General features: G+C 50.8%; 7 non-coding genes across 7 annotated transcripts; all 7 read right to left on the reverse strand.

Annotated features, from left to right (window-relative positions):
- Nucleotides 1-1,600: 1,600 nt before the first annotated feature.
- LOC138496512 (U4 spliceosomal RNA) lies at nucleotides 1,601-1,741 on the reverse strand. The gene has a single exon (XR_011278017.1). It is a non-coding gene; the product is annotated as a U4 spliceosomal RNA (small nuclear RNA).
- Nucleotides 1,742-5,248: 3,507 nt separating this feature from the next.
- On the reverse strand, nucleotides 5,249-5,389 carry LOC138496767 (U4 spliceosomal RNA). Its single transcript, XR_011278249.1, has one exon. It is a non-coding gene; the product is annotated as a U4 spliceosomal RNA (small nuclear RNA).
- Nucleotides 5,390-8,897: 3,508 nt separating this feature from the next.
- On the reverse strand, nucleotides 8,898-9,038 carry LOC138496513 (U4 spliceosomal RNA). The gene has a single exon (XR_011278018.1). It is a non-coding gene; the product is annotated as a U4 spliceosomal RNA (small nuclear RNA).
- A 3,508-nt stretch (nucleotides 9,039-12,546) lies between these two features.
- LOC138496514 (U4 spliceosomal RNA) lies at nucleotides 12,547-12,687 on the reverse strand. Its single transcript, XR_011278019.1, has one exon. It is a non-coding gene; the product is annotated as a U4 spliceosomal RNA (small nuclear RNA).
- A 3,910-nt stretch (nucleotides 12,688-16,597) lies between these two features.
- Nucleotides 16,598-16,738, reverse strand: LOC138496648 (U4 spliceosomal RNA). Its single transcript, XR_011278140.1, has one exon. It is a non-coding gene; the product is annotated as a U4 spliceosomal RNA (small nuclear RNA).
- Nucleotides 16,739-20,623: 3,885 nt separating this feature from the next.
- On the reverse strand, nucleotides 20,624-20,764 carry LOC138496516 (U4 spliceosomal RNA). Its single transcript, XR_011278020.1, has one exon. It is a non-coding gene; the product is annotated as a U4 spliceosomal RNA (small nuclear RNA).
- A 3,508-nt stretch (nucleotides 20,765-24,272) lies between these two features.
- LOC138496517 (U4 spliceosomal RNA) lies at nucleotides 24,273-24,413 on the reverse strand. The gene has a single exon (XR_011278021.1). It is a non-coding gene; the product is annotated as a U4 spliceosomal RNA (small nuclear RNA).
- Between the last annotated feature and the right edge of the window lie 1,012 nt (nucleotides 24,414-25,425).

Consider the following 25,425-nt stretch of genomic DNA (forward strand, 5'->3'; position numbering starts at 1 on the left):
CCAAGAGGGAAGCAAAATACCTCCCAAAACATCTCCCAGGGAACAGAGGGAGATACCCGACTCAGAGGATCCATCAAGCAGCACCAGAACCGGTACCCAGCCAGCACACAGCGTGCCCTGCTAGGTTAAGCCAGCAAGCTTCCTAGGTGGGAAGTGCCAGAGAGTCTCTGAACAAAGGACAAGGCCGTTGCCGGCAAACACTCTTCTCAGCTTTGGGTCGGCCGCCTTAAACGTCGACCCAAGCATTGAGAAGAAGCTCGGAGGAGTGCCACAACAAGCATCAACCAGCGTCCATCTTTTAAGGACTTTTTCGAAGCAGTCGAGCTCTCAAACTGCGACCGGCTGCACCACTGTGGCTGTTCTCACGCTGCAGTCACTAAAGCCGTCTGAGAACCCTCGACCAGCGTTCCAGATCCACCAACCAGCACACAGACAACGATTCTTCACCCCGAGCCGCCGGGTAGGGCAGCCTGCAGCCGTCCGCCCAGCCTCGCTTACCAAACTGCCTGCCAACTGATATCCGCATCTGTCGTCCCTCTTGAACTCTGTCGCCGGAGCTACAAAGCATGCTGGAAGCCACTCGATGCTGTCGAGTACCAAGATCATCTCAAACACCAGTTACATTGTGGTTCTGTCCCCCTGGTCCTTCTCCGAAGGCCCTTAGTGACATTTACGACCTCTTGCTCCCTTGCTGCTGCAACCAAATAACCTTGAACAGTTCAGACTGATTGCTTTACCGACTGCACTCCTGTCAGTATCCAGAGTGCATCCCTCTCCTTTGTGAAACTGTCTGTCCCCTGTTTTCCTTTATAGGGTGGGTTGTATTTTGTAGTGTGTTAGAACTGTCTGTTGTATTAATACTAAAGTAGATATTTGTATACAACCTTGACTGGACAGTCCCTTTTATCAGTGGGTCACAATTGTTTTTTCGCTCTGTTGCAACTAACCAGCCTGACGTTCCGTCCACTGTTCGGACCCCTTCCGGTGTACTAGAGGTGTGGGACTGATTGATGGTCTAGAAAGCGATATTCCTCCCTGGACCACTAGTGCCCCGGAAGTTGATTCGTCACACCAAGAGAGGTCGGGTTGTTGACTCCACGTGAATATGTGTCTATAGAATGCATGGGGACAGAAATGCCCTTTTGCCTCTCTTGGGAAGACTGAGATGGTGAGCGAAGGCCAAAGGTAAAGCGACCCCTCTGCTGCGGTTGGCTTCAGTGGCAGCCAGACCTCCCTGAGTAACCATCCAACAATCTGATGACTTTCGCAAGAGCAGATGTGGCAAAGAGGATCGAAGGCAGACAAGTCACTGTCTGCTAGGTTCTGAAAGCTCATGGTTTTCATGTCGTGAGATCAGGAAGGCAGCGAGACAACTGAGGCGCTTAATGCACCTGCTGCATGGTCACGGTTCCATAGACTTCGCTGCGCCGCTTGGAGTTTACGAATGCGCTAGCTTCTGGAAGTAAACCCCTTTGTTGAGGGTAGGCCACGAGAGAACAAAGAATAGAAGGGATGGGTTCCGAAAAACACACCCCTCTTGCTAGGTCTTCTCCAGTGGAGTAAAAGCGTCATTGTCTCCTTTTCAAACAAATCGGTTCAGCCTCCGTAGAGACTGTCAAAAATTACCAATTCCAGCTATATTTCAAGCTGTCATGGCGGGGTATTGGGTAAAGTTTTCAATAAGCAATAATCGCGCCTCGGTTAAACCTCATGAGCTACGATACTGCCACTGCGCAAAGCTAAAGCACCTGACCCAGAGGCCCGTGCGCCCCGGGAATGGATTCCCATTTAACTTGCACTGATCCCAGCAAGCTCCATCCTGAGCATCCTTTGTCAAACTCATAAAACCGCCTGGATTCCAGTGCCGAGATTTGTTGAGGTGAACACCTGTATCATCTTGCGCTCACCAAACTGACAGCAAATATAGTAGCAAGGTATGCATAGGATTCTGGGAGTAAACATGCAAATGAGCAGGCTGCTACCTGTGCGCTCTTTCCCTTAGCATGATCGGTGGCCTGTTGGCAAGTGACCCCGCCCTCCTGAGAGATTATTGGGCAGGCCGCTGCCAAGGCAACATGGGAGAGGCTTGAGAATGCAAAGAGCCATTGGAGGATTGCACAGGAGCGAGGACAGCATCGAGAAATGGGCTCCTTTGGGGACAGGTGAAGTGATGCTCCACCAGGACGACCAGCTGTTTCTGCAGTGCAGCCAGGACATTGACAAGAAGTGAATCAATTTGTCTCTGAGCGTTCCAACTGTTGACCAAACCATTACAATTTCGATACATGTCCATGCCATCACATACCTACCTGTTTGTGATAATTGCACTTGTCCTTGAAAATAGACCCGATTTTGCAGGGGACTCTGGGAAAAGTGAAAAGGTCCTATGTAATTCACGTCTTGTACCCTGTCTCATAGGGCGGACCCTGCAATTCTACTTCCACTCCACTGCCAAAAATGAAGCGGCCATGCCCTGTTCAGGCTTTTTGCTGTAGCCCCTGGGCCTTTGCAGAGCCATCTGCTTAGTGTGGCTCTGCCACTGAGGTCAGAAGAGAACATTTAGCCTGAGAAACGGCTGTCTGTGTGTGCAGCTTGGAGAAGACACTGTTGCCATGGGAAAGACATGCCTGTTTGCTGTGCAAATGAAGTGCAGACACAGACAGAAGAGACCACTTGACTGGTAGGAATTGAAGAACCTGACCAAGAGTGAGGAATTAGACCATCCGCACGGGGAGTGTGCGCTCCGCCTGGGCTGGTTTGATACTTTTAAAAAAGAAATGGAATGTTGGTAGGTAAACCTCCTGGAAATGTGTGGGGCTATTCCGCACACATTTCCCAATGGACACTGCACAACAAACACATAGTCAAGTGCACTCTGGGGGACACAGTCTACCGGTGCGGTCCTCCTGTCACATTTAGCTGCAATGTGACAGCCATGGGTACATCAAAGCATCTCTGAAGGGGGAAGGCAACGCCTTCCTCCGGCCCTGGTCAGCCTACTTAAAATAGCAAAGGCTCCATCGATATGCCCTGCCTATTGTTAGGTTCTCTCTGATGGCAGCGCATACTGATGAGAGTTAAGTGAAGCAGGCCTGCCAAGAGGCCTGTTCACAGAACTAACACAGGGCAGGAAACCCCAACACCTTTTTCATATGCAATGTGTCAGCTTGAAGCTAGCTCCCACCCCTCTGTATGAAGGCCATTGAATGTCATGTGTGGAACAACTGTTTACAGTAGGCAACCGCTGCAGGGCCACCCCCTTTCAGAGGGAAGATATATGTGATTTGATGCAGACAGTCTGTTCTCGAGCTCAATTAACCAGAGAGCCACTTTGATCCACAGGAGACAGGAAGATGGGTGCGGCTTAGTAGTACATGTTGTCACCCCTTACCTTTCCTGTTGCAAAGCACTCTGGTCATGACCTTACGCATGACAGAAGATTGGTGGTGGGGACCCAGGATTGGGTCTTTAAGGTAGGCTTAGCATGCTTCAATCACTGGGGCCCATTTGGCTTTAAAAGAGGGCTGAGCCCCTCACTAAGCAGATCATCCGACGACTTCAAAAGGAGTACGAAGAAGGACTCATTCGGACCCTCGGTGATGGTACAGTCTGCCTCACGGCTTCCGCCAGTGAAGGAAGTCCAGGATTTCCAAGAGGGAAGCAAAATACCTCCCAAAACATCTCCCAGGGAACAGAGGGAGATACCCGACTCAGAGGATCCATCAAGCAGCACCAGAACCGGTACCCAGCCAGCACACAGCGTGCCCTGCTAGGTTAAGCCAGCAAGCTTCCTAGGTGGGAAGTGCCAGAGAGTCTCTGAACAAAGGACAAGGCCGTTGCCGGCAAACACTCTTCTCAGCTTTGGGTCGGCCGCCTTAAACGTCGACCCAAGCATTGAGAAGAAGCTCGGAGGAGTGCCACAACAAGCATCAACCAGCGTCCATTTTTTAAGGACTTTTTCGAAGCAGTCGAGCTCTCAAACTGCGACCGGCTGCACCACTGTGGCTGTTCTCACGCTGCAGTCACTAAAGCCGTCTGAGAACCCTCGACCAGCGTTCCAGATCCACCAACCAGCACACAGACAACGATTCTTCACCCCGAGCCGCCGGGTAGGGCAGCCTGCAGCCGTCCGCCCAGCCTCGCTTACCAAATTGCCTGCCAACTGATATCCGCATCTGTCGTCCCTCTTGAACTCTGTCGCCGGAGCTACAAAGCATGCTGGAAGCCACTCGATGCTGTCGAGTACCAAGATCATCTCAAACACCAGTTACATTGTGGTTCTGTCCCCCTGGTCCTTCTCCGAAGGCCCTTAGTGACATTTACGACCTCTTGCTCCCTTGCTGCTGCAACCAAATAACCTTGAACAGTTCAGACTGATTGCTTTACCGACTGCACTCCTGTCAGTATCCAGAGTGCATCCCTCTCCTTTGTGAAACTGTCTGTCCCCTGTTTTCCTTTATAGGGTGGGTTGTATTTTGTAGTGTGTTAGAACTGTCTGTTGTATTAATACTAAAGTAGATATTTGTATACAACCTTGACTGGACAGTCCCTTTTATCAGTGGGTCACAATTGTTTTTTCGCTCTGTTGCAACTAACCAGCCTGACGTTCCGTCCACTGTTCGGACCCCTTCCGGTGTACTAGAGGTGTGGGACTGATTGATGGTCTAGAAAGCGATATTCCTCCCTGGACCACTAGTGCCCCGGAAGTTGATTCGTCACACCAAGAGAGGTCGGGTTGTTGACTCCACGTGAATATGTGTCTATAGAATGCATGGGGACAGAAATGCCCTTTTGCCTCTCTTGGGAAGACTGAGATGGTGAGCGAAGGCCAAAGGTAAAGCGACCCCTCTGCTGCGGTTGGCTTCAGTGGCAGCCAGACCTCCCTGAGTAACCATCCAAAAACTGATGACTTTCGCAAGAGCAGATGTGGCAAAGAGGATCGAAGGCAGACAGGTCACTGTCTGCTAGGTTCTGAAAACTCATGGTTTTCATGTCGTGAGATCAGGAAGGCAGCGAGACAACTGAGGTGCTTAATGCACCTGCTGCATGGTCACGGTTCCATAGACTTCGCTGCGCCGCTTGGAGTTTACGGATGCGCTAGCTTCTGGAAGTAAACCCCTTTGTTGAGGGTAGGCCACGAGAGAACAAAGAATAGAAGGGATGGGTTCCGAAAAACACATCCCTCTTGCTAGGTCTTCTCCAGTGGAGTAAAAGCGTCATTGTCTCCTTTTCAAACAAATCGGTTCAGCCTCCGTAGAGACTGTCAAAAATTACCAATTCCAGCTATATTTCAAGCTGTCATGGCGGGGTATTGGGTAAAGTTTTCAATAAGCAATAATCGCGCCTCGGTTAAACCTCGTGAGCCACGATACTGCCACTGCGCAAAGCTAAAGCACCTGACCCAGAGGCCCGTGCGCCCCGGGAATGGATTCCCATTTAACTTGCACTGATCCCAGCAAGCTCCATCCTGAGCATCCTTTGTCAAACTCATAAAACCGCCTGGATTCCAGTGCCGAGATTTGTTGAGGTGAACACCTGTATCATCTTGCGCTCACCAAACTGACAGCAAATATAGTAGCAAGGTATGCATAGGATTCTGGGAGTAAACATGCAAATGAGCAGGCTGCTACCTGTGCGCTCTTTCCCTTAGCATGATCGGTGGCCTGTTGGCAAGTGACCCCGCCCTCCTGAGAGATTATTGGGCAGGCCGCTGCCAAGGCAACATGGGAGAGGCTTGAGAATGCAAAGCGCCATTGGAGGATTGCACAGGAGCGAGGACAGCATCGAGAAATGGGCTCCTTTGGGGACAGGTGAAGTGATGCTCCACCAGGACGACCAGCTGTTTCTGCAGTGCAGCCAGGACATTGACAAGAAGTGAATCAATTTGTCTCTGAGCGTTCCAACTGTTGACCAAACCATTACAATTTCGATACATTTCCATGCCATCACATACCTACCTGTTTGTGATAATTGCACTTGTCCTTGAAAATAGACCCGATTTTGCAGGGGACTCTGGGAAAAGTGAAAAGGTCCTATGTAATTCACGTCTTGTACCCTGTCTCATAGGGCGGACCCTGCAATTCTACTTCCACTCCACTGCCAAAAATGAAGCGGCCTTGCCCTGTTCAGGCTTTTTGCTGTAGCCCCTGGGCCTTTGCAGAGCCATCTGCTTAGTGTGGCTCTGCCACTGAGGTCAGAAGAGAACATTTAGCCTGAGAAACGGCTGTCTGTGTGTGCAGCTTGGAGAAGACACTGTTGCCATGGGAAAGACATGCCTGTTTGCTGTGCAAATGAAGTGCAGACACAGACAGAAGAGACCACTTGACTGGTAGGAATTGAAGAACCTGACCAAGAGTGAGGAATTAGACCATCCGCACGGGGAGTGTGCGCTCCGCCTGGGCTGGTTTGATACTTTTAAAAAAGAAATGGAATGTTGGTAGGTAAACCTCCTGGAAATGTGTGGGGCTATTCCGCACACATTTCCCAATGGACACTGCACAACAAACACATAGTCAAGTGCACTCTGGGGGACACAGTCTACCGGTGCGGTCCTCCTGTCACATTTAGCTGCAATGTGACAGCCATGGGTACATCAAAGCATCTCTGAAGGGGGAAGGCAACGCCTTCCTCCGGCCCTGGTCAGCCTACTTAAAATAGCAAAGGCTCCATCGATATGCCCTGCCTATTGTTAGGTTCTCTCTGATGGCAGCGCATACTGATGAGAGTTAAGTGAAGCAGGCCTGCCAAGAGGCCTGTTCACAGAACTAACACAGGGCAGGAAACCCCAACACCTTTTTCATATGCAATGTGTCAGCTTGAAGCTAGCTCCGACCCCTCTGTATGAAGGCCATTGAATGTCATGTGTGGAACAACTGTTTACAGTAGGCAACCGCTGCAGGGCCACCCCCTTTCAGAGGGAAGATATATGTGATTTGATGCAGACAGTCTGTTCTCGAGCTCAATTAACCAGAGAGCCACTTTGATCCACAGGAGACAGGAAGATGGGTGCGGCTTAGTAGTACATGTTGTCACCCCTTACCTTTCCTGTTGCAAAGCACTCTGGTCATGACCTTACGCATGACAGAAGATTGGTGGTGGGGACCCAGGATTGGGTCTTTAAGGTAGGCTTAGCATGCTCCAATCACTGGGGCCCATTTGGCTTTAAAAGAGGGCTGAGCCCCTCACTAAACAGATCATCCGACGACTTCAAAAGGAGTACGAAGAAGGACTCATTCGGACCCTCGGTGATGGTACAGTCTGCCTCACGGCTTCCGCCAGTGAAGGAAGTCCAGGATTTCCAAGAGGGAAGCAAAATACCTCCCAAAACATCTCCCAGGGAACAGAGGGAGATACCCGACTCAGAGGATCCATCAAGCAGCACCAGAACCGGTACCCAGCCAGCACACAGCGTGCCCTGCTAGGTTAAGCCAGCAAGCTTCCTAGGTGGGAAGTGCCAGAGAGTCTCTGAACAAAGGACAAGGCCGTTGCCGGCAAACACTCTTCTCAGCTTTGGGTCGGCCGCCTTAAACGTCGACCCAAGCATTGAGAAGAAGCTCGGAGGAGTGCCACAACAAGCATCAACCAGCGTCCATCTTTTAAGGACTTTTTCGAAGCAGTCGAGCTCTCAAACTGCGACCGGCTGCACCACTGTGGCTGTTCTCACGCTGCAGTCACTAAAGCCGTCTGAGAACCCTCGACCAGCGTTCCAGATCCACCAACCAGCACACAGACAACGATTCTTCACCCCGAGCCGCCGGGTAGGGCAGCCTGCAGCCGTCCGCCCAGCCTCGCTTACCAAACTGCCTGCCAACTGATATCCGCATCTGTCGTCCCTCTTGAACTCTGTCGCCGGAGCTACAAAGCATGCTGGAAGCCACTCGATGCTGTCGAGTACCAAGATCATCTCAAACACCAGTTACATTGTGGTTCTGTCCCCCTGGTCCTTCTCCGAAGGCCCTTAGTGACATTTACGACCTCTTGCTCCCTTGCTGCTGCAACCAAATAACCTTGAACAGTTCAGACTGATTGCTTTACCGACTGCACTCCTGTCAGTATCCAGAGTGCATCCCTCTCCTTTGTGAAACTGTCTGTCCCCTGTTTTCCTTTATAGGGTGGGTTGTATTTTGTAGTGTGTTAGAACTGTCTGTTGTATTAATACTAAAGTAGATATTTGTATACAACCTTGACTGGACAGTCCCTTTTATCAGTGGGTCACAATTGTTTTTTCGCTCTGTTGCAACTAACCAGCCTGACGTTCCGTCCACTGTTCGGACCCCTTCCGGTGTACTAGAGGTGTGGGACTGATTGATGGTCTAGAAAGCGATATTCCTCCCTGGACCACTAGTGCCCCGGAAGTTGATTCGTCACACCAAGAGAGGTCGGGTTGTTGACTCCACGTGAATATGTGTCTATAGAATGCATGGGGACAGAAATGCCCTTTTGCCTCTCTTGGGAAGACTGAGATGGTGAGCGAAGGCCAAAGGTAAAGCGACCCCTCTGCTGCGGTTGGCTTCAGTGGCAGCCAGACCTCCCTGAGTAACCATCCAACAATCTGATGACTTTCGCAAGAGCAGATGTGGCAAAGAGGATCGAAGGCAGACAGGTCACTGTCTGCTAGGTTCTGAAAGCTCATGGTTTTCATGTCGTGAGATCAGGAAGGCAGCGAGACAACTGAGGCGCTTAATGCACCTGCTGCATGGTCACGGTTCCATAGACTTCGCTGCGCCGCTTGGAGTTTACGAATGCGCTAGCTTCTGGAAGTAAACCCCTTTGTTGAGGGTAGGCCACGAGAGAACAAAGAATAGAAGGGAGGGGTTCCGAAAAACACATCCCTCTTGCTAGGTCTTCTCCAGTGGAGTAAAAGCGTCATTGTCTCCTTTTCAAACAAATCGGTTCAGCCTCCGTAGAGACTGTCAAAAATTACCAATTCCAGCTATATTTCAAGCTGTCATGGCGGGGTATTGGGTAAAGTTTTCAATAAGCAATAATCGCGCCTCGGTTAAACCTCATGAGCTACGATACTGCCACTGCGCAAAGCTAAAGCACCTGACCCAGAGGCCCGTGCGCCCCGGGAATGGATTCCCATTTAACTTGCACTGATCCCAGCAAGCTCCATCCTGAGCATCCTTTGTCAAACTCATAAAACCGCCTGGATTCCAGTGCCGAGATTTGTTGAGGTGAACACCTGTATCATCTTGCGCTCACCAAACTGACAGCAAATATAGTAGCAAGGTATGCATAGGATTCTGGGAGTAAACATGCAAATGAGCAGGCTGCTACCTGTGCGCTCTTTCCCTTAGCATGATCGGTGGCCTGTTGGCAAGTGACCCCGCCCTCCTGAGAGATTATTGGGCAGGCCGCTGCCAAGGCAACATGGGAGAGGCTTGAGAATGCAAAGAGCCATTGGAGGATTGCACAGGAGCGAGGACAGCATCGAGAAATGGGCTCCTTTGGGGACAGGTGAAGTGATGCTCCACCAGGACGACCAGCTGTTTCTGCAGTGCAGCCAGGACATTGACAAGAAGTGAATCAATTTGTCTCTGAGCGTTCCAACTGTTGACCAAACCATTACAAGTTCGATACATTTCAATGCCATCACATACCTACCTGTTTGTGATAATTGCACTTGTCCTTGAAAATAGACCCGATTTTGCAGGGGACTCTGGGAAAAGTGAAAAGGTCCTATGTAATTCACGTCTTGTACCCTGTCTCATAGGGCGGACCCTGCAATTCTACTTCCACTCCACTGCCAAAAATGAAGCGGCCTTGCCCTGTTCAGGCTTTTTGCTGTAGCCCCTGGGCCTTTGCAGAGCCATCTGCTTAGTGTGGCTCTGCCACTGAGGTCAGAAGAGAACATTTAGCCTGAGAAACGGCTGTCTGTGTGTGCAGCTTGGAGAAGACACTGTTGCCATGGGAAAGACATGCCTGTTTGCTGTGCAAATGAAGTGCAGACACAGACAGAAGAGACCACTTGACTGGTAGGAATTGAAGAACCTGACCAAGAGTGAGGAATTAGACCATCCGCACGGGGAGTGTGCGCTCCGCCTGGGCTGGTTTGATACTTTTAAAAAAGAAATGGAATGTTGGTAGGTAAACCTCCTGGAAATGTGTGGGGCTATTCCGCACACATTTCCCAATGGACACTGCACAACAAACACATAGTCAAGTGCACTCTGGGGGACACAGTCTACCGGTGCGGTCCTCCTGTCACATTTAGCTGCAATGTGACAGCCATGGGTACATCAAAGCATCTCTGAAGGGGGAAGGCAACGCCTTCCTCCGGCCCTGGTCAGCCTACTTAAAATAGCAAAGGCTCCATCGATATGCCCTGCCTATTGTTAGGTTCTCTCTGATGGCAGCACATACTGATGAGAGTTAAGTGAAGCAGGCCTGCCAAGAGGCCTGTTCACAGAACTAACACAGGGCAGGAAACCCCAACACCTTTTTCATATGCAATGTGTCAGCTTGAAGCTAGCTCCCACCCCTCTGTATGAAGGCCATTGAATGTCATGTGTGGAACAACTGTTTACAGTAGGCAACCGCTGCAGGGCCACCCCCTTTCAGAGGGAAGATATATGTGATTTGATGCAGACAGTCTGTTCTCGAGCTCAATTAACCAGAGAGCCACTTTGATCCACAGGAGACAGGAAGATGGGTGCGGCTTAGTAGTACATGTTGTCACCCCTTACCTTTCCTGTTGCAAAGCACTCTGGTCATGACCTTACGCATGACAGAAGATTGGTGGTGGGGACCCAGGATTGGGTCTTTAAGGTAGGCTTAGCATGCTCCAATCACTGGGGCCCATTTGGCTTTAAAAGAGGGCTGAGCCCCTCACTAAACAGATCATCCGACGACTTCAAAAGGAGTACGAAGAAGGACTCATTCGGACCCTCGGTGATGGTACAGTCTGCCTCACGGCTTCCGCCAGTGAAGGAAGTCCAGGATTTCCAAGAGGGAAGCAAAATACCTCCCAAAACATCTCCCAGGGAACAGAGGGAGATACCCGACTCAGAGGATCCATCAAGCAGCACCAGAACTGGTACCCAGCCAGCACACAGCGTGCCCTGCTAGGTTAAGCCAGCAAGCTTCCTAGGTGGGAAGTGCCAGAGAGTCTCTGAACAAAGGACAAGGCCGTTGCCGGCAAACACTCTTCTCAGCTTTGGGTCGGCCGCCTTAAACGTCGACCCAAGCATTGAGAAGAAGCTCGGAGGAGTGCCACAACAAGCATCAACCAGCGTCCATCTTTTAAGGACTTTTTCGAAGCAGTCGAGCTCTCAAACTGCGACCGGCTGCACCACTGTGGCTGTTCTCACGCTGCAGTCACTAAAGCCGTCTGAGAACCCTCGACCAGCGTTCCAGATCCACCAACCAGCACACAGACAACGATTCTTCACCCCGAGCCGCCGGGTAGGGCAGCCTGCAGCCGTCCGCCCAGCCTCGCTTACCAAACTGCCTGCCAACTGATATCCGCATCTGTCGTCCCTCTTGAACTCTGTCGCCGGAGCTACAAAGCATGCTGGAAGCCACTCGATGCTGTCGAGTACCAAGATCATCTCAAACACCAGTTACATTGTGGTTCTGTCCCCCTGGTCCTTCTCCGAAGGCCCTTAGTGACATTTACGACCTCTTGCTCCCTTGCTGCTGCAACCAAATAACCTTGAACAGTTCAGACTGATTGCTTTACCGACTGCACTCCTGTCAGTATCCAGAGTGCATCCCTCTCCTTTGTGAAACTGTCTGTCCCCTGTTTTCCTTTATAGGGTGGGTTGTATTTTGTAGTGTGTTAGAACTGTCTGTTGTATTAATACTAAAGTGGATATTTGTATACAACCTTGACTGGACAGTCCCTTTTATCAGTGGGTCACAATTGTTTTTTCGCTCTGTTGCAGCTAACCAGCCTGACGTTCCGTCCACTGTTCGGACCCCTTCTGGTGTACTAGAGGTGTGGGACTGATTGATGGTCTAGAAAGCGATATTCCTCCCTGGACCACTAGTGCCCCGGAAGTTGATTCGTCACACCAAGAGAGGTCGGGTTGTTGACTCCACGTGAATATGTGTCTATAGAATGCATGGGGACAGAAATGCCCTTTTGCCTCTCTTGGGAAGACTGAGATGGTGAGCGAAGGCCAAAGGTAAAGCGACCCCTCTGCTGCGGTTGGCTTCAGTGGCAGCCAGACCTCCCTGAGTAACCATCCAACAATCTGATGACTTTCGCAAGAGCAGATGTGGCAAAGAGGATCGAAGGCAGACAGGTCACTGTCTGCTAGGTTCTGAAAGCTCATGGTTTTCATGTCGTGAGATCAGGAAGGCAGCGAGACAACTGAGGCGCTTAATGCACCTGCTGCATGGTCACGGTTCCATAGACTTCGCTGCGCCGCTTGGAGTTTACGAATGCGCTAGCTTCTGGAAGTAAACCCCTTTGTTGAGGGTAGGCCACGAGGGAACAAAGAATAGAAGGGATGGGTTCCGAAAAACACACCCCTCTTGCTAGGTCTTCTCCAGTGGAGTAAAAGCGTCATTGTCTCCTTTTCAAACAAATCGGTTCAGCCTCCGTAGAGACTGTCAAAAATTACCAATTCCAGCTATATTTCAAGCTGTCATGGCGGGGTATTGGGTAAAGTTTTCAATAAGCAATAATCGCGCCTCGGTTAAACCTCATGAGCTACGATACTGCCACTGCGCAAAGCTAAAGCACCTGACCCAGAGGCCCGTGCGCCCCGGGAATGGATTCCCATTTAACTTGCACTGATCCCAGCAAGCTCCATCCTGAGCATCCTTTGTCAAACTCATAAAACCGCCTGGATTCCAGTGCCGAGATTTGTTGAGGTGAACACCTGTATCATCTTGCGCTCACCAAACTGACAGCAAATATAGTAGCAAGGTATGCATAGGATTCTGGGAGTAAACATGCAAATGAGCAGGCTGCTACCTGTGCGCTCTTTCCTTTAGCATGATCGGTGGCCTGTTGGCAAGTGACCCCGCCCTCCTGAGAGATTATTGGGCAGGCCGCTGCCAAGGCAACATGGGAGAGGCTTGAGAATGCAAAGAGCCATTGGAGGATTGCACAGGAGCGAGGACAGCATCGAGAAATGGGCTCCTTTGGGGACAGGTGAAGTGATGCTCCACCAGGACGACCAGCTGTTTCTGCAGTGCAGCCAGGACATTGACAAGAAGTGAATCAATTTGTCTCTGAGCGTTCCAACTGTTGACCAAACCATTACAATTTCGATACATTTCCATGCCATCACATACCTACCTGTTTGTGATAATTGCACTTGTCCTTGAAAATAGACCCGATTTTGCAGGGGACTCTGGGAAAAGTGAAAAGGTCCTATGTAATTCACGTCTTGTACCCTGTCTCATAGGGCGGACCCTGCAATTCTACTTCCACTCCACTGCCAAAAATGAAGCGGCCTTGCCCTGTTCAGGCTTTTTGCTGTAGCCCCTGGGCCTTTGCAGAGCCATCTGCTTAGTGTGGCTCTGCCACTGAGGTCAGAAGAGAACATTTAGCCTGAGAAACGGCTGTCTGTGTGTGCAGCTTGGAGAAGACACTGTTGCCATTGGAAAGACATGCCTGTTTGCTGTGCAAATGAAGTGCAGACACAGACAGAAGAGACCACTTGACTGGTAGGAATTGAAGAACCTGACCAAGAGTGAGGAATTAGACCATCCGCACGGGGAGTGTGCGCTCCGCCTGGGCTGGTTTGATACTTTTAAAAAAGAAATGGAATGTTGGTAGGTAAACCTCCTGGAAATGTGTGGGGCTATTCCGCACACATTTCCCAATGGACACTGCACAACAAACACATAGTCAAGTGCACTCTGGGGGACACAGTCTACCGGTGCGGTCCTCCTGTCACATTTAGCTGCAATGTGACAGCCATGGGTACATCAAAGCATCTCTGAAGGGGGAAGGCAACGCCTTCCTCCGGCCCTGGTCAGCCTACTTAAAATAGCAAAGGCTCCATCGATATGCCCTGCCTATTGTTAGGTTCTCTCTGATGGCAGCGCATACTGATGAGAGTTAAGTGAAGCAGGCCTGCCAAGAGGCCTGTTCACAGAACTAACACAGGGCAGGAAACCCCAACACCTTTTTCATATGCAATGTGTCAGCTTGAAGCTAGCTCCCACCCCTCTGTATGAAGGCCATTGAATGTCATGTGTGGAACAACTGTTTACAGTAGGCAACCGCTGCAGGGCCACCCCCTTTCAGAGGGAAGATATATGTGATTTGATGCAGACAGTCTGTTCTCGAGCTCAATTAACCAGAGAGCCACTTTGATCCACAGGAGACAGGAAGATGGGTGCGGCTTAGTAGTACATGTTGTCACCCCTTACCTTTCCTGTTGCAAAGCACTCTGGTCATGACCTTACGCATGACAGAAGATTGGTGGTGGGGACCCAGGATTGGGTCTTTAAGGTAGGCTTAGCATGCTCCAATCACTGGGGCCCATTTGGCTTTAAAAGAGGGCTGAGCCCCTCACTAAGCAGATCATCCGACGACTTCAAAAGGAGTACGAAGAAGGACTCATTCGGACCCTCGGTGATGGTACAGTCTGCCTCACGGCTTCCGCCAGTGAAGGAAGTCCAGGATTTCCAAGAGGGAAGCAAAATACCTCCCAAAACATCTCCCAGGGAACAGAGGGAGATACCCGACTCAGAGGATCCATCAAGCAGCACCAGAACCGGTACCCAGCCAGCACACAGCGTGCCCTGCTAGGTTAAGCCAGCAAGCTTCCTAGGTGGGAAGTGCCAGAGAGTCTCTGAACAAAGGACAAGGCCGTTGCCGGCAAACACTCTTCTCAGCTTTGGGTCGGCCGCCTTAAACGTCGACCCAAGCATTGAGAAGAAGCTCGGAGGAGTGCCACAACAAGCATCAACCAGCGTCCATCTTTTAAGGACTTTTTCGAAGCAGTCGAGCTCTCAAACTGCGACCGGCTGCACCACTGTGGCTGTTCTCACGCTGCAGTCACTAAAGCCGTCTGAGAACCCTCGACCAGCGTTCCAGATCCACCAACCAGCACACAGACAACGATTCTTCACCCCGAGCCGCCGGGTAGGGCAGCCTGCAGCCGTCCGCCCAGCCTCGCTTACCAAACTGCCTGCCAACTGATATCCGCATCTGTCGTCCCTCTTGAACTCTGTCGCCGGAGCTACAAAGCATGCTGGAAGCCACTCGATGCTGTCGAGTACCAAGATCATCTCAAACACCAGTTACATTGTGGTTCTGTCCCCCTGGTCCTTCTCCGAAGGCCCTTAGTGACATTTACGACCTCTTGCTCCCTTGCTGCTGCAACCAAATAACCTTGAACAGTTCAGACTGATTGCTTTACCGACTGCACTCCTGTCAGTATCCAGAGTGCATCCCTCTCCTTTGTGAAACTGTCTGTCCCCTGTTTTCCTTTATAGGGTGGGTTGTATTTTGTAGTGTGTTAGAACTGTCTGTTGTATTAATACTAAAGTAGATATTTGTATACAACCTTGACTGGACAGTCCCTTTTATCAGTGGGTCACAATTGTTTTTTCGCTCTGTTGCAACTAACCAGCCTGACGTTCCGTCCACTGTTCGGACCCCTTCCGGTGTACTAGAGGTGTGGGACTGATTGATGGTCTAGAAAGCGATATTCCTCCCTGGACCACTAGTGCCCCGGAAGTTGATTCGTCACACCAAGAGAGGTCGGGTTGTTGACTCCACGTGAATATGTGTCTATAGAATGCATGGGGACAGAAATGCCCTTTTGCCTCTCTTGGGAAGACTGAGATGGTGAGCGAAGGCCAAAGGTAAAGCGACCCCTCTGCTGCGGTTGGCTTCAGTGGCAGCCAGACCTCCCTGAGTAACCATTCAACAATCTGATGACTTTCGCAAGAGCAGATGTGGCAAAGAGGATCGAAGGCAGACAGGTCACTGTCTGCTAGGTTCTGAAAGCTCATGGTTTTCATGTCGTGAGATCAGGAAGGCAGCGAGACAACTGAGGCGCTTAATGCACCTGCTGCATGGTCACGGTTCCATAGACTTCGCTGCGCCGCTTGGAGTTTACGAATGCGCTAGCTTCTGGAAGTAAACCCCTTTGTTGAGGGTAGGCCACGAGAGAACAAAGAATAGAAGGGATGGGTTCCGAAAAACACACCCCTCTTGATAGGTCTTCTCCAGTGGAGTAAAAGCGTCATTGGGCCTCATTCCGAGTATGGCGGTAAGGGATAGCGGCCACCGCTAACGAGAGCGGTGGCGGTAATCCCTTACCGCCATACTCCGAGTTCCCTTAGCGCCATGGTGCTTTTAACACCTGCTTTTAGCAGGCGTTAAATACCATGGCGCTAAGGGACCTTGATGTTAATTACGCCACCGTAATTTACGGTGGCGTAATTGACGCCTTCCCCACTCCCATTATGCCCTATGGGGCAAGAATGGGAATGGGGAAGGGTAAATGGGGATTGGGGAATTACCGCCCCGCCAACCTTGGAATGGGGCGGTAATTCCGCCAACCACCAAGGCGCTGCCGGTCCGGGTACGGCGTCAACCAAGGCGTTAATAGCGCCATTGGTTAGCGCCGTACTCGGAATGAGGCCCATTGTCTTCTTTTCAAACAAATCGGTTCAGCCTCCGTAGAGACTGTCAAAAATTACCAATTCCAGCTATATTTCAAGCTGTCATGGCGGGGTATTGGGTAAAGTTTTCAATAAGCAATAATCGCGCCTCGGTTAAACCTCATGAGCTACGATACTGCCACTGCGCAAAACTAAAGCACCTGACCCAGAGGCCCGTGCGCCCCGGGAATGGATTCCCATTTAACTTGCACTGATCCCAGCAAGCTCCATCCTGAGCATCCTTTGTCAAACTCATAAAACCGCCTGGATTCCAGTGCCGAGATTTGTTGAGGTGAACACCTGTATCATCTTGCGCTCACCAAACTGACAGCAAATATAGTAGCAAGGTATGCATAGGATTCTGGGAGTAAACATGCAAATGAGCAGGCTGCTACCTGTGCGCTCTTTCCCTTAGCATGATCGGTGGCCTGTTGGCAAGTGACCCCGCCCTCCTGAGAGATTATTGGGCAGGCCGCTGCCAAGGCAACATGGGAGAGGCTTGAGAATGCAAAGAGCCATTGGAGGATTGCACAGGAGCGAGGACAGCATCGAGAAATGGGCTCCTTTGGGGACAGGTGAAGTGATGCTCCACCTGTTTCTGCAGTGCAGCCAGGACATTGACAAGAAGTGAATCAATTTGTCTCTGAGCGTTCCAACTGTTGACCAAACCATTACAATTTCGATACATTTCCATGCCATCACATACCTACCTGTTTGTGATAATTGCACTTGTCCTTGAAAATAGACCCGATTTTGCAGGGGACTCTGGGAAAAGTGAAAAGGTCCTATGTAATTCACGTCTTGTACCCTGTCTCATAGGGCGGACCCTGCAATTCTACTTCCACTCCACTGCCAAAAATGAAGCGGCCTTGCCCTGTTCAGGCTTTTTGCTGTAGCCCCTGGGCCTTTGCAGAGCCATCTGCTTAGTGTGGCTCTGCCACTGAGGTCAGAAGAGAACATTTAGCCTGAGAAACGGCTGTCTGTGTGTGCAGCTTGGAGAAGACACTTGCCATGGGAAAGACATGCCTGTTTGCTGTGCAAATGAAGTGCAGACACAGACAGAAGAGACCACTTGACTGGTAGGAATTGAAGAACCTGACCAAGAGTGAGGAATTAGACCATCCGCACGGGGAGTGTGCGCTCCGCCTGGGCTGGTTTGATACTTTTAAAAAAGAAATGGAATGTTGGTAGGTAAACCTCCTGGAAATGTGTGGGGCTATTCCGCACACATTTCCCAATGGACACTGCACAACAAACACATAGTCAAGTGCACTCTGGGGGACACAGTCTACCGGTGCGGTCCTCCTGTCACATTTAGCTGCAATGTGACAGCCATGGGTACATCAAAGCATCTCTGAAGGGGGAAGGCAACGCCTTCCTCCGGCCCTGGTCAGCCTACTTAAAATAGCAAAGGCTCCATCGATATGCCCTGCCTATTGTTAGGTTCTCTCTGATGGCAGCGCATACTGATGAGAGTTAAGTGAAGCAGGCCTGCCAAGAGGCCTGTTCACAGAACTAACACAGGGCAGGAAACCCCAACACCTTTTTCATATGCAATGTGTCAGCTTGAAGCTAGCTCCCACCCCTCTGTATGAAGGCCATTGAATGTCATGTGTGGAACAACTGTTTACAGTAGGCAACCGCTGCAGGGCCACCCCCTTTCAGAGGGAAGATATATGTGATTTGATGCAGACAGTCTGTTCTCGAGCTCAATTAACCAGAGAGCCACTTTGATCCACAGGAGACAGGAAGATGGGTGCGGCTTAGTAGTACATGTTGTCACCCCTTACCTTTCCTGTTGCAAAGCACTCTGGTCATGACCTTACGCATGACAGAAGATTGGTGGTGGGGACCCAGGATTGGGTCTTTAAGGTAGGCTTAGCATGCTCCAATCACTGGGGCCCATTTGGCTTTAAAAGAGGGCTGAGCCCTCACTAAACAGATCATCCGACGACTTCAAAAGGAGTACGAAGAAGGACTCATTCGGACCCTCGGTGATGGTACAGTCTGCCTCACGGCTTCCGCCAGTGAAGGAAGTCCAGGATTTCCAAGAGGGAAGCAAAATACCTCCCAAAACATCTCCCAGGGAACAGAGGGAGATACCCGACTCAGAGGATCCATCAAGCAGCACCAGAACCGGTACCCAGCCAGCACACAGCGTGCCCTGCTAGGTTAAGCCAGCAAGCTTCCTAGGTGGGAAGTGCCAGAGAGTCTCTGAACAAAGGACAAGGCCGTTGCCGGCAAACACTCTTCTCAGCTTTGGGTCGGCCGCCTTAAACGTCGACCCAAGCATTGAGAAGAAGCTCGGAGGAGTGCCACAACAAGCATCAACCAGCGTCCATCTTTTAAGGACTTTTTCGAAGCAGTCGAGCTCTCAAACTGCGACCGGCTGCACCACTGTGGCTGTTCTCACGCTGCAGTCACTAAAGCCGTCTGAGAACCCTCGACCAGCGTTCCAGATCCACCAACCAGCACACAGACAACGATTCTTCACCCCGAGCCGCCGGGTAGGGCAACCTGCAGCCGTCCGCCCAGCCTCGCTTACCAAACTGCCTGCCAACTGATATCCGCATCTGTCGTCCCTCTTGAACTCTGTCGCCGGAGCTACAAAGCATGCTGGAAGCCACTCGATGCTGTCGAGTACCAAGATCATCTCAAACACCAGTTACATTGTGGTTCTGTCCCCCTGGTCCTTCTCCGAAGGCCCTTAGTGACATTTACGACCTCTTGCTCCCTTGCTGCTGCAACCAAATAACCTTGAACAGTTCAGACTGATTGCTTTACCGACTGCACTCCTGTCAGTATCCAGAGTGCATCCCTCTCCTTTGTGAAACTGTCTGTCCCCTGTTTTCCTTTATAGGGTGGGTTGTATTTTGTAGTGTGTTAGAACTGTCTGTTGTATTAATACTAAAGTAGATATTTGTATACAACCTTGACTGGACAGTCCCTTTTATCAGTGGGTCACAATTGTTTTTTCGCTCTGTTGCAACTAACCAGCCTGACGTTCCGTCCACTGTTCGGACCCCTTCCGGTGTACTAGAGGTGTGGGACTGATTGATGGTCTAGAAAGCGATATTCCTCCTTGGACCACTAGTGCCCCGGAAGTTGATTCGTCACACCAAGAGAGGTCAGGTTGTTGACTCCACGTGAATATGTGTCTATAGAATGCATGGGGACAGAAATGCCCTTTTGCCTCTCTTGGGAAGACTGAGATGGTGAGCGAAGGCCAAAGGTAAAGCGACCCCTCTGCTGCGGTTGGCTTCAGTGGCAGCCAGACCTCCCTGAGTAACCATCCAACAATCTGATGACTTTCGCAAGAGCAGATGTGGCAAAGAGGATCGAAGGCAGACAGGTCACTGGCCCTCATTACGACCCTGGCGGATTTTTACCGCCATCCACGGACTTTCCGGCCATGGCGCAAAGTCCCTTTACGCCATGGCCGATGGCGGACTTACCGCCCCATTCCGAGGTCGGCGGGGCGGTAAGTCCCCATTGTCCCATTTACCCTTCCCCATTCCCATTTCGGCCCCATAGGGCTCAATGGGAGTGGGGAAGGAGTTAATTACGCCACCGTAAAATACGGTGGCGTAATTAACACCAGGGTCCCAGAGCGCCATGGATTTTTCCGCCCGCAAAAAGCGGGCGGAAAAGTGTCCATGGCGCTCTGGAAACTCGTAGTTGGCGGTAAGGGGTCGGCGCAGCTAACGCTGGCGCAGACCCCTTAGCGCCAGGGTCGTAATGAGGGCCACTGTCTGCTAGGTTCTGAAAGCTCATGGTTTTCATGTCGTGAGATCAGGAAGGCAGCGAGACAACTGAGGCGCTTAATGCACCTGCTGCATGGTCACGGTTCCATAGACTTCGCTGCGCCGCTTGGAGTTTACGAATGCGCTAGCTTCTGGAAGTAAACCCCTTTGTTGAGGGTAGGCCACGAGAGAACAAAGAATAGAAGGGATGGGTTCCGAAAAACACACCCCTCTTGCTAGTTCTTCTCCAGTGGAGTAAAAGCGTCATTGTCTCCTTTTCAAACAAATCGGTTCAGCCTCCGTAGAGACTGTCAAAAATTACCAATTCCAGCTATATTTCAAGCTGTCATGGCGGGGTATTGGGTAAAGTTTTCAATAAGCAATAATCGCGCCTCGGTTAAACCTCATGAGCTACGATACTGCCACTGCGCAAAGCTAAAGCACCTGACCCAGAGGCCCGTGCGCCCCGGGAATGGATTCCCATTTAACTTGCACTGATCCCAGCAAGCTCCATCCTGAGCATCCTTTGTCAAACTCATAAAACCGCCTGGATTCCAGTGCCGAGATTTGTTGAGGTGAACACCTGTATCATCTTGCGCTCACCAAACTGACAGCAAATATAGTAGCAAGGTATGCATAGGATTCTGGGAGTAAACATGCAAATGAGCAGGCTGCTACCTGTGCGCTCTTTCCCTTAGCATGATCGGTGGCCTGTTGGCAAGTGACCCCGCCCTCCTGAGAGATTATTGGGCAGGCCGCTGCCAAGGCAACATGGGAGAGGCTTGAGAATGCAAAGAGCCATTGGAGGATTGCACAGGAGCGAGGACAGCATCGAGAAATGGGCTCCTTTGGGGACAGGTGAAGTGATGCTCCACCAGGACGACCAGCTGTTTCTGCAGTGCAGCCAGGACATTGACAAGAAGTGAATCAATTTGTCTCTGAGCGTTCCAACTGTTGACCAAACCATTACAATTTCGATACATTTCCATGCCATCACATACCTACCTGTTTGTGATAATTGCACTTGTCCTTGAAAATAGACCCGATTTTGCAGGGGACTCTGGGAAAAGTGAAAAGGTCCTATGTAATTCACGTCTTGTACCCTGTCTCATAGGGCGGACCCTGCAATTCTACTTCCACTCCACTGCCAAAAATGAAGCGGCCTTGCCCTGTTCAGGCTTTTTGCTGTAGCCCCTGGGCCTTTGCAGAGCCATCTGCTTAGTGTGGCTCTGCCACTGAGATCAGAAGAGAACATTTAGCCTGAGAAACGGCTGTCTGTGTGTGCAGCTTGGAGAAGACACTGTTGCCATGGGAAAGACATGCCTGTTTGCTGTGCAAATGAAGTGCAGACACAGACAGAAGAGACCACTTGACTGGTAGGAATTGAAGAACCTGACCAACAGTGAGGAATTAGACCATCCGCACGGGGAGTGTGCGCTCCGCCTGGGCTGGTTTGATACTTTTAAAAAAGAAATGGAATGTTGGTAGGTAAACCTCCTGGAAATGTGTGGGGCTATTCCGCACACATTTCCCAATGGACACTGCACAACAAACACATAGTCAAGTGCACTCTGGGGGACACAGTCTACCGGTGCGGTCCTCCTGTCACATTTAGCTACAATGTGACAGCCATGGGTACATCAAAGCATCTCTGAAGGGGGAAGGCAACGCCTTCCTCCGGCCCTGGTCAGCCTACTTAAAATAGCAAAGGCTTCATCGATATGCCCTGCCTATTGTTAGGTTCTCTCTGATGGCAGCGCATACTGATGAGAGTTAAGTGAAGCAGGCCTGCCAAGAGGCCTGTTCACAGAACTAACACAGGGCAGGAAACCCCAACACCTTTTTCATATGCAATGTGTCAGCTTGAAGCTAGCTCCCACCCCTCTGTATGAAGGCCATTGAATGTCATGTGTGGAACAACTGTTTACAGTAGGCAACCGCTGCAGGGCCACCCCCTTTCAGAGGGAAGATATATGTGATTTGATGCAGACAGTCTGTTCTCGAGCTCAATTAACCAGAGAGCCACTTTGATCCACAGGAGACAGGAAGATGGGTGCGGCTTAGTAGTACATGTTGTCACCCCTTACCTTTCCTGTTGCAAAGCACTCTGGTCATGACCTTACGCATGACAGAAGATTGGTGGTGGGGACCCAGGATTGGGTCTTTAAGGTAGGCTTAGCATGCTCCAATCACTGGGGCCCATTTGGCTTTAAAAGAGGGCTGAGTCCCTCACTAAGCAGATCATCCGACGACTTCAAAAGGAGTACGAAGAAGGACTCATTCGGACCCTCGGTGATGGTACAGTCTGCCTCACGGCTTCCGCCAGTGAAGGAAGTCCAGGATTTCCAAGAGGGAAGCAAAATACCTCCCAAAACATCTCCCAGGGAACAGAGGGAGATACCCGACTCAGAGGATCCATCAAGCAGCACCAGAACCGGTACCCAGCCAGCACACAGCGTGCCCTGCTAGGTTAAGCCAGCAAGCTTCCTAGGTGGGAAGTGCCAGAGAGTCTCTGAACAAAGGACAAGGCCGTTGCCGGCAAACACTCTTCTCAGCTTTGGGTCGGACGCCTTAAACGTCGACCCAAGCATTGAGAAGAAGCTCGGAGGAGTGCCACAACAAGCATCAACCAGCGTCCATCTTTTAAGGACTTTTTCGAAGCAGTCGAGCTCTCAAACTGCGACCGGCTGCACCACTGTGGCTGTTCTCACGCTGCAGTCACTAAAGCCGTCTGAGAACCCTCGACCAGCGTTCCAGATCCACCAACCAGCACACAGACAACGATTCTTCACCCCGAGCCGCCGGGTAGGGCAGCCTGCAGCCGTCCGCCCAGCCTCGCTTACCAAACTGCCTGCCAACTGATATCCGCATCTGTCGTCCCTCTTGAACTCTGTCGCCGGAGCTACAAAGCATGCTGGAAGCCACTCGATGCTGTCGAGTACCAAGATCATCTCAAACACCAGTTACATTGTGGTTCTGTCCCCCTGGTCCTTCTCCGAAGGCCCTTAGTGACATTTACGACCTCTTGCTCCCTTGCTGCTGCAACCAAATAACCTTGAACAGTTCAGACTGATTGCTTTACCGACTGCACTCCTGTCAGTATCCAGAGTGCATCCCTCTCCTTTGTGAAACTGTCTGTCCCCTGTTTTCCTTTATAGGGTGGGTTGTATTTTGTAGTGTGTTAGAACTGTCTGTTGTATTAATACTAAAGTAGATATTTGTATACAACCTTGACTGGACAGTCCCTTTTATCAGTGGGTCACAATTGTTTTTTCGCTCTGTTGCAACTAACCAGCCTGACGTTCCGTCCACTGTTCGGACCCCTTCCGGTGTACTAGAGGTGTGGGACTGATTGATGGTCTAGAAAGCGATATTCCTCCCTGGACCACTAGTGCCCCGGAAGTTGATTCGTCACACCAAGAGAGGTCGGGTTGTTGACTCCACGTGAATATGTGTCTATAGAATGCATGGGGACAGAAATGCCCTTTTGCCTCTCTTGGGAAGACTGAGATGGTGAGCGAAGGCCAAAGGTAAAGCGACCCCTCTGTTGCGGTTGGCTTCAGTGGCAGCCAGACCTCCCTGAGTAACCATCCAACAATCTGATGACTTTCGCAAGAGCAGATGTGGCAAAGAGGATCGAAGGCAGACAGGTCACTGTCTGCTAGGTTCTGAAAGCTCATGGTTTTCATGTCGTGAGATCAGGAAGGCAGCGAGACAACTGAGGCGCTTAATGCACCTGCTGCATGGTCACGGTTCCATAGACTTCGCTGCGCCGCTTGGAGTTTACGAATGCGCTAGCTTCTGGAAGTAAACCCCTTTGTTGAGGGTAGGCCACGAGAGAACAAAGAATAGAAGGGATGGGTTCCGAAAAACACACCCCTCTTGCTAGGTCTTCTCCAGTGGAGTAAAAGCGTCATTGTCTCCTTTTCAAACAAATCGGTTCAGCCTCCGTAGAGACTGTCAAAAATTACCAATTCCAGCTATATTTCAAGCTGTCATGGCGGGGTATTGGGTAAAGTTTTCAATAAGCAATAATCGCGCCTCGGTTAAACCTCATGAGCTACGATACTGCCACTGCGCAAAGCTAAAGCACCTGACCCAGAGGCCCGTGCGCCCCGGGAATGGATTCCCATTTAACTTGCACTGATCCCAGCAAGCTCCATCCTGAGCATCCTTTGTCAAACTCATAAAACCGCCTGGATTCCAGTGCCGAGATTTGTTGAGGTGAACACCTGTATCATCTTGCGCTCACCAAACTGACAGCAAATATAGTAGCAAGGTATGCATAGGATTCTGGGAGTAAACATGCAAATGAGCAGGCTGCTACCTGTGCGCTCTTTCCCTTAGCATGATCGGTGGCCTGTTGGCAAGTGACCCCGCCCTCCTGAGAGATTATTGGGCAGGCCGCTGCCAAGGCAACATGGGAGAGGCTTGAGAATGCAAAGAGCCATTGGAGGATTGCACAGGAGCGAGGACAGCATCGAGAAATGGGCTCCTTTGGGGACAGGTGAAGTGATGCTCCACCAGGACGACCAGCTGTTTCTGCAGTGCAGCCAGGACATTGACAAGAAGTGAATCAATTTGTCTCTGAGCGTTCCAACTGTTGACCAAACCATTACAATTTCGATACATTTCCATGCCATCACATACCTACCTGTTTGTGATAATTGCACTTGTCCTTGAAAATAGACCCGATTTTGCAGGGGACTCTGGGAAAAGTGAAAAGGTCCTATGTAATTCACGTCTTGTACCCTGTCTCATAGGGCGGACCCTGCAATTCTACTTCCACTCCACTGCCAAAAATGAAGCGGCCTTGCCCTGTTCAGGCTTTTTGCTGTAGCCCCTGGGCCTTTGCAGAGCCATCTGCTTAGTGTGGCTCTGCCACTGAGGTCAGAAGAGAACATTTAGCCTGAGAAACGGCTGTCTGTGTGTGCAGCTTGGAGAAGACACTGTTGCCATGGGAAAGACATGCCTGTTTGCTGTGCAAATGAAGTGCAGACACAGACAGAAGAGACCACTTGACTGGTAGGAATTGAAGAACCTGACCAAGAGTGAGGAATTAGACCATCCGCACGGGGAGTGTGCGCTCCGCCTGGGC

This window comes from Ambystoma mexicanum, chromosome 10 (genome assembly GCF_040938575.1).
Source record: "Ambystoma mexicanum isolate Mex_15411 chromosome 10, UKY_AmexF1_1, whole genome shotgun sequence".
NCBI lineage: Eukaryota > Metazoa > Chordata > Amphibia > Caudata > Ambystomatidae > Ambystoma > Ambystoma mexicanum.